At 40.9% G+C, this 8,598-nt stretch overlaps 1 protein-coding gene across 5 annotated transcripts in view; it reads left to right on the top strand.

Annotated features, from left to right (window-relative positions):
• The first annotated feature begins 1,522 nt into the window (after positions 1-1,522).
• gulp1a (GULP PTB domain containing engulfment adaptor 1a) overlaps positions 1,523-8,598 on the top strand; it is a 110,583-nt gene continuing 103,507 nt past the window's right edge. For 2 of the 5 annotated variants that reach the window (XM_032529874.1, XM_032529873.1), the window contains exon 1: positions 1,528-1,833. The gene's annotated coding sequence lies outside the window, so the exon portion shown is untranslated. Of the gene's footprint in view, positions 1,834-8,598 lie in introns of all 5 variants that reach the window. The other 3 variants (XM_032529878.1, XM_032529880.1, XM_032529879.1) reach the window with 3 other exon arrangements.

The following is an 8,598-nucleotide window of genomic DNA, read 5'->3' as shown; positions in this document are numbered from 1 at the left end:
TTATATTAAAAGGCTAATGTTAAAACATTTGAGATGCTGTTTCAGCCGCCTTCATGCCCATTGAAAATAAAGGCGTTTTAGTACAATACAGATACTTTAAAAAACCACATACAGTGTGTGTACTACTGAGCATTAACAGGTGTTTCATGGAGCGGAAGACATGATGACTAGTTGCCTACAAGTATAGTAATGATGCAAAAAGTCAAACCCATATTTTGTGTGTTCATGTGAACGATGAAAGCCTGAATGAAAACACGCCGAACTGAATTAACAGTAACGAGGCTTTTTTTTAAATGTAAGGAGTATAAAGTCCACATGATTGCGTGGAAATGTAAGGAGTAGAAGTCAAAAGTCTGCAGTAAAATAGTTACTCCGGTAAAATATAGACACCCAAAAATTCCAACTCAAGTAAGGTAACAAAGTATTTGTACTTCATTACTTGACACCACTGAATATAGGCCACATGATAAGCTTTTATTAAATGAATCACACTCATTGATTGTTCATATGTTGTCCAAGTCTGTGTTGTTGTTTTTAGTTCTCTGTATTTGTCTAGTCCATGTTGGACAAATACTGGGTAGGTGTTGAATGTTAAAGTGCCCATATTATGCTCACTTTCAGGTTCATAATTGTATTTAGAGATTATATCAGAACAGGTTTACATGGTTTATTTAAAAAAAACACACCCTATATTTGTTTCTCTCTCTACAGCTGTCCTGTACAAGTGTCTCTGTCTTCACGTGCCGGACTGTCTTTTATGTTCCATGTTTCTGCAGAACAGGAACCTGCTGGAAACCAGTTTTAAATCTGAATCAGGCCCATTTAAACTGTCACTTAATGTTACTTCTAATCCTTTCCTGTATAATGAATGACAAAGGAAAACAGCTAAAACTACGTCGAAGGAGACGAAAAGTAACGTCTCTGAAAATAGAGTCGTGAAGGGTAGTGACACTGACGGTGATCTCGAAAGGCAGCACTAACATGGACTAATTAGTGTGAAGGTAGTCTCAAGTTTACAATTGTGTTTTATCTATTTTATGATTTTTTTTTTCTTTTTCTTTTGAGGATACTTGTGTTTTTTTTCTGTTTAACTGATTTTGTGTAAAAGCACTTTGAATTGTCCTGTTGCTGAAATGTGCTCTACAAATAAAGCTGCCTTATCTTGCCTGTCTATGCATTTAACCAAATTCAGCTCATGTGATGGTAAGCCTACCTATTTATATTTGACATCATTTTTAAATGACTTTAAATGACAATGACTTGCTTTTGGTGAACATAGTGGAGAGGTGTCCATCTTTGGTGTGCCAAATGCACAAACCCCTTCACAGGCAGAGGCTGCCTCATAACTTTCTTTAGCAAGGCAAAAGTCTAACACTTCACTGGAAGCTACTTGGTGTGTATTATTCACTGTTGAAGCAAGTGTTACGTCGGCTTTGCTCACTTTTTAAAAGCTGAGGATTTGTTGTTGTTGCTGTTGTTGATGAATGCGGCCATTTTCGTAAAAGGCCGGGGCCGGGTAGCCTTTAATGTGGCGCCCGTTCCTCCCCGACTCTTTCCGGTCGCGTCTCTCCGGGTCTCTCCCCTCCTTTTCCATGTATTATTCAAGTTGCGACCAAAGGACACCCCCCCCCTCCCGGGTGAGACTGAGTGCTTGTTGACGTCAGCAAACTTCTCCAGCAGCTGTAGAGGGAGGAAGAGGGAGGAGGAGGAGGAGGAGGAGGAGAGGGAATGCGACTGCTGGATGTGGAGCTCTGACCGTGGAGCGCCGAGGACCCGGAGCTTTTTTTTTTTCTTCTACGGGACTGTTTGGACGTCTCGTCGCTGTAAGCCAGTGTAAGTAAAGGCGGTCTCATGTCTCATGTCTCATGTCTGTCCTGTCCTTGAGAACTAGAACACCCCCTCCCCGCTGTTTGGAGTTAGCTGTCGAGTTTCTCGGCAATATTTTTTTGTGCATTGGTGCACCTATCCGTCTCTGCCGATAGCGTCTGCCGTCAAAACTCGTAGTTTGACAATGGCTGTGCACTACTTAGCACATGTTTTCATGCTCTGCTCCGTCGGGGAATACGCTCCACTTGTGTTTCCGTATTAAATACACCAACCGACCTAACGGGAAACTTTGTTTCGCAAGTCCGTGCAAGGTGGACTCGGGCTGGGATAACGCCAGTACGGAGTTCGCCTCTCCGTTCTCGGTCGACCAGCTTTTGTCGTTGGGGCTAGTTGTCACTTTGGAGTGAAAACACGAGGGGATATCTGGGTGTCATTTTCTCGTCTTGACCCCTTTTGAAAACTAGCTTTTCTTAGCAAAAAATAAATAAATCTGTCGCTGTCATTTGTAGGCTTGCATTGACGCTAGCTATATGGTGTCATAGAGGATGGAGGTAACTTAACAATGTGTTTGAGGTGCAGCAGTTGAACTGCTTTTCTCTGTGCTTTTCTCTTTTATAAAGCCTACAATTTCTCAATGTAGCTAAAGCAGTGAGCAAAAATAGTCAGCCTAAAATATCTCCTGAGGCACTATTTCAGAGTTTAGCTCCTATTTGCTGAGTGTCAAACCTCCATGGGGTATGCATTTGTGTGGTGTGTAATGTAGGCTAAGGCTTGGGGTGTTTTCATGTTATCATGTTGGGACAACAGAGACATATTGACAACCTTCAAAATGATCAAGGATCTATAAAAACAGCATTCAGTCAGATATCGTATCTACAGCATTGTCTTCAACACAGTAGGGATTCAACTTGACAATGGCTTTGCCTGCCATTGAGTGCTGTGACATGTTAATATCTTAAGTCATGGATGCAGGTCCGCCTGTTACACTTTGATGATGAATAAGAATCTGACTGAGTAGCACTTCTGGTTTCTGTTCCATTATTCTCATTTCAGGGCAGAGTTTTTCCTGTGGTTGTGAAACAGAGGTTATTCTGGAGACTTGTTGAAGTCAGCAATAAGCAGTGCCTTTTAACAGGTTGATGGTGCAGCGTTCAGTGAATAAGCTCAGGATGTTTTGCAGCCACTAGTAGCAGTAATTTGATAGCTGCTCTCGAAGAAGCTCACACTGAATAGGGTATAGGAAATCAGCATGAATGAGCCTAGAGGCTTCTACAAATTGCAATTCAGGACAGTGTTGTTGTTGTTTTCTTCCTGTTCCCATAGTAGTCTAACAGGAGTGGAGCAAATCGGCGTTAAATAAAGGTCATGTACATTAAATGACAGTCTTACTCAGCTTCAACAGCCTTGGCTTCCACCACCTTGTGTTTCGCTATGTTGTTGAATGAGATTTGTGCTCATCACAAACCAACCAGATCACAGGTGTGGCTGAGTATACCTGCAGATGGGAGTTGTCATATAAAAACAAGTCTGCTGTCATTTGTGTCCAGATGCTATTAATCCAGGTGCATTTAAAGAGAATGTACTTCCTGATTAATTTTAGAGTTGAATGGTGGCCAAAATGCTAAAATTGGGAACTGCTGGCAATGTTAAGTTAAGAATGCAGTAAAAAATAAAGTCCTGCAAAGTGCCCATGATTCACTGTGTTTTGAAAATTGGATGAACACAAACGATAGAGATTTATGTTTTACGGGAAACATTACTTAGAAATGAGGTGTACTTGCAAGTGGAAAATTCTTTTTGTCCATCTAAGGTCCCTCAGGTGTAGCCTGACGTGGTCATACTCAGATTCTAGTCTGAATATGAGTCTGATTCTGCTCCATTGCGCTGGGATTATGTTTCTACTGAAAATGCCTCTGCACTCAATTGAATACACCTACAGCCAATCAGAGCAATGGAACTCAACTGTCAACAGAACTCAACACCAATGAGACAAGACGGTGTATCGTCTCCACAGCAACCAGTCTTTGCACTTTCATCCTAACGTCTGACTTTTAGACCTATTCCTTATGGCGTCCTCTGGTGGACAGACTATGCAACGCCATCACTAACAGGGACGTTGTAGAGTGTCCTCTGTGACAGACTATGCACGCCATCACTAACAGGGACGTGTAGAGTGTCCTCTGGTGGACAGCCTATGCAACGCCATCACTAACAGGGACGTTGTAGAGCGTCCTCTGGTGACAGATATGCAACCCATCACTAACAGGGACGTTGTAGAGTGTCCTCTTGTGACAACTATGCAACACCATCAATAACAGGGACGTTGTAGAGCGTCCTCTGGTGGACAGAATTGCAACGCCATCACTAACAGGATGTTGTAGAGTGTCCTCTGGTGGACAGACTATGCAACGCCATCACTAACAGGGACGTTGTGAGCGTCCTCTGGTGGACAGACTATGCAACGCCATCAATAACTGAGACGTTGTAGAGCGTCCTCTGGTGGACAGACTATGCAACGCCAACACTCATAACATGGTTGACCGTCCATTTTTATTTTTGAAATATTCATTCATTGTCATTATAAATGATTCTGATGAATGAGTTTTTTAAAAGGCCATTATAGTTGCTGATACCAATAGTTTGTGAAATACCTAATATCAGCTGATAATATTGCTTATAGTGCTTGCTGCTATATCGGTCGGGCTCTAGTTTATAACGTAGAATTTTTTTTTTATAGATCATTTTATTTCTATAGTTCATAGCTGACTTCTCTATTGGCTGTGGAAACAGGTGATGTCTCTTATTTTTTTTAAACGAGCCTCTGCAACTTGGAGTAGCTGAGTCGCAGCGACACCATCAGCTGGTTTGCGTCGAGCCTAGACAGGCCGGGTTGAGGACTTTAAATTTAATTTGCTGTCCATATCTTACAGTATGAGTGTGTGCTCCTCTTGCCTGTTAGTATGTCTGGAAGACACTCGTGCAAAATGTAGTGATCTGCAGATGTTGTGTTGACGGGATCTGAGAAATGACTGCATCTAAGCAGCACGTTTGGTAGTCCGTTAAGAAAATCTGCGTTGATCTGCCGTGATGTTGACAGCGCTCATGTTTACCCATTGCCGCCTGCCTTTAGAAGGATCAGCAGTCACGTCATCCATCAGGGCAAGATCGCACAGTGACTGATCACATCGTTACTGTCAGCCCACACTGCCCATTCCTCACTGTCACCAAAAACTCTATTACAACAAGTTCATCTTTCCACCTATGGCTGTTTGTTGGTCACATCGCTGGGAAGCCTCATCCTCGCCGTCGGGAATATCAAACATTGCTTCATCCCCTGTGATTATTGCCGCTGTTACCTTTGGAATCTAAATTGAGCAGGAACCTTAGATGGCTGCTTATTACTGGCTCAATTTTCTTATTGTCACCATGTCTGTCAAAACTAAACCCGTCTAGGTTAAAACCACACCACTGACTTGCCGAGTCAAGGTAATTGATATTTTTGTCTTGCTGGATGAAGGTGTTGACTCCTACAAATGTCAAAGCCTTCATTCTCAACATCTCTGTGATTGAATGAATCCTCTCGGCATTTATTATACATACTCAATTAACTATGGGCTTATGCAAATGAGACAGCTGAGGGAGCCGTCCGGCTGCGTGATACTGCTGTTTTCCATACCCGTGTTTCTTTTGTCCCGTTCTTCTTGCACCAGACTGGTATTGTTTCAGTAAATAGAGGCTCCTTTCCAGCGCTAATGGATCTATTTTATTGTCTGTAGGAAGTGTCTTTCTGGTAACATATTAAGATGCACAAAGTAAGGGTGTGACGAGATCTCGTTTTACGAGATCTCGCGAGATTAAAACGTGACGAGATTTCTCGTCGAGGTGAAAAGTTGTCTCGTGAGGCGATGTGATGTCAGCGTGATGGAGCGTGAAATTGCTATTGAAGATCCCCCTGCCCCTTTTAAATCGTTTGTGTGGCAACATTTTGGTTTTCCTGCGGAAATGATAAACGGCGAAAGAGTGACAGACAAGACGAACACAATATGTAAACATTGGAAGAAAAAAATGCCGTAAACCGCGGCTAACACGAGCACTATGCAAAAACCCTTCCAGCACCACCACAGCTCTCCACTAACTACTGCACCCGCGACGAACACATAAAAAAAAAAAAAATAAATTGTTTCTTGCAGTGTTTGCACGTCCTTTACTGCATATAATTCATTAAAATAGTAAAAAAAAAACATTAATCATCAACATTCATCATTAATAGTTGATTTCAAAATGCACCTAAATTGTTTTGCATTTTGTGATTTTTCAGTTGAATAAAAAACTATTTTCCATTCATATATTTCATCGAGGATTTCTTAATTTTTTGTTAAAAAATCTCGTCTCGTCTCGTTCTCGTGAACCCAATCTCGTGATGTGTCTCGTCTCGTGGAGTAAGCGTCTCGTCACACCCCTAGCACAAAGAGAAAAAAATGAATTCATTAATATCACTTTGAAAGGTATATTTTACACAAACAATTTCATGCCACTTTCTTTAGAGTAAATCATTTTAAAAGTGCCACATTGCAAACCAGAAAAGGTAGTGTAGTAATATAGGATGGTTGAAAAAATAGTACGAAACATTAGTAGACAGCAGTTTCAATTATGTGCAGTTATAGCAGTTATAGCTGTATAAATTAATCAATCAGAAAATGTATTTGGACATGTCACGATCGATACCTGATCTGCTGAAGAAGGTCAATACCAGAGCTGATTCCAGTCCCGCGTACAGTACCAGATTGTTGCACCGCTGTCTATTCAATTTCAACCGAAAATCAACTGCCAACTTTATAAATAATTGAACAAAAATGCCAAACATTCACTAAATGAAGCTCTTAATTAATAACTAATTGCTGATTTTCTTATTTATGTAAATGTATCAATGTGCTGGACAAAAAAAGCTATTTGAAAATGTCCCCGATGTTTTACCGACCAAATAAAGTGGAATATTAGCGTAGAACTCAGCATAGGTCGGTATTAGAGCTGCAAATATTTATTGATTAATCAATTAGTTGTCAACTTTTAAATGAATCCCCAACTATTTTGGTAATTGATTAGTTGGTTTGAGTCATTTTTTAAGACAAAGGTAAAACGTTCTTTGATTCCAGTTTGTTACATGTGAATATTTTCTAGTATCTTCTCTCCTCTGGGACAGTAAACTGTATGTTTTTGAGTTGTGGACAAAACAAGACATCTTAGGACGTAGTCTTGGGCTTTTGGGAAAACACTGATGCACACTTTCCACCATTTTCATACGATTTATAGACCAAACAACTAATGGATTAATCGAGAAAATATTCAACAAATTAATCAACTGTGCAAGTAATCAGTAGTTGCAGATTTAGTCGGTTTAATCTTTAGTCAGCAGGGATGTCCCCGACAAAGAATCTTCATAATCAAATCAGAAATGTCGATTCTTGCCTAGCCTCGATTGATCGTTGAGTCATGTGGGTGGGGGGCAGGGGCGACTGTCAGTCATGGATAATGGACATTTTATTTAACCTTAATTTTACCAGGGAAGAGAATCCCAGTGACATTACAATCTCTTTTACAAGTGAGCCCTGGGCAAGAAGGCTGCACATAGAAGACACACTCTAACAGACAAGAAACAGGCGGACACAGATGGACAGGAATAAGGAATACAAACAGAAAGTCACATTTAAAAAAACAAGCACAGACATGTTGATGCATTTGATTAGGTGGGACTTGAATTCAGATTGTCAAACAAGAACCTGCAGGTTTAGCTGATTTTGCAACTCATCCCATGAAGTAGGAGCGCTGTAACTAAAAGCACTTCTACCAAACTCAGTTTTAGTTTGTGGAACATCATCCAGAATGCATCTACTTGATCTTAGATTGTAGTCAGATCTTCTAGGTGCTAAAAGTGTGGTTAAATATGAAGGAGTGTGTCCAGATATTGATTTCTACACAAAGCTCAACCAATGTTTGAGCCTTCTTGTGTTGAGTGAGGTCCAACCAACATATAATTAGAGATGGTCCGATATCATTTTTTGCTTCCCGATACCGATTGTGATACCTGAACTTCGGCCGATACCGAGTATTGATCCGATACCAGTGTGTCATATATTTTTATTATGTTTTAACAGCTGTGTACTACCATCCCTGTATGGATGGGATATGATTTCTATCTTTGCTGTCTGTCTGGTTCAGGTTAAACTCTTTGTGAAACATGAACAAACCACAGACAATGAACGCCACAGAACTTTCTTTTATTATGCAGTTGGACAGTCAGTTGTAACAGAAAGAGAGCATAAATAAACTACTTCAACTATCGGATCGGTGCAGAAACTCCAGTACTTCCTGATACCGAAACCTCTCTACATATAATGCTTAAATCACAGTGCTGAATGATACACAGAATCTAGTGATTCTCTCACTCTTTACTCACTCTTTGTGGAGTGTCTGTAAAACATATCTCCATAGTCCAGAACTGACAAAAAGTAGACTCAACCAGCTTTTTCCGGACTTTAAAGCAAGAACTGTTTCTGAAGTAAAGTAAAGTGACACTTAAATCTTTCATGGGGCGGTTGGATTAGTTCACCCACTTGGAAAAGATGCATTAAAAGCCGCAGTGGTCTGAAGCGGCCCGGAGGCTCGACGAGTGCAAGCACGGTATACGGTCGAGTGACCTAGAGAGTGACTGAAGAGAGCGAGCATCGTCAAAACAAATCAGTGAATCTGAGGAATAAGACGTTTTCCCCATTT

The sequence above is a fragment of the Etheostoma spectabile genome, chromosome 11, assembly GCF_008692095.1.
Source record: "Etheostoma spectabile isolate EspeVRDwgs_2016 chromosome 11, UIUC_Espe_1.0, whole genome shotgun sequence".
Taxonomy (NCBI): domain Eukaryota; kingdom Metazoa; phylum Chordata; class Actinopteri; order Perciformes; family Percidae; genus Etheostoma; species Etheostoma spectabile.
Note: the sequence above shows the minus strand (reverse complement) of the source record. Positions and strands in the feature narration are given on the sequence as shown.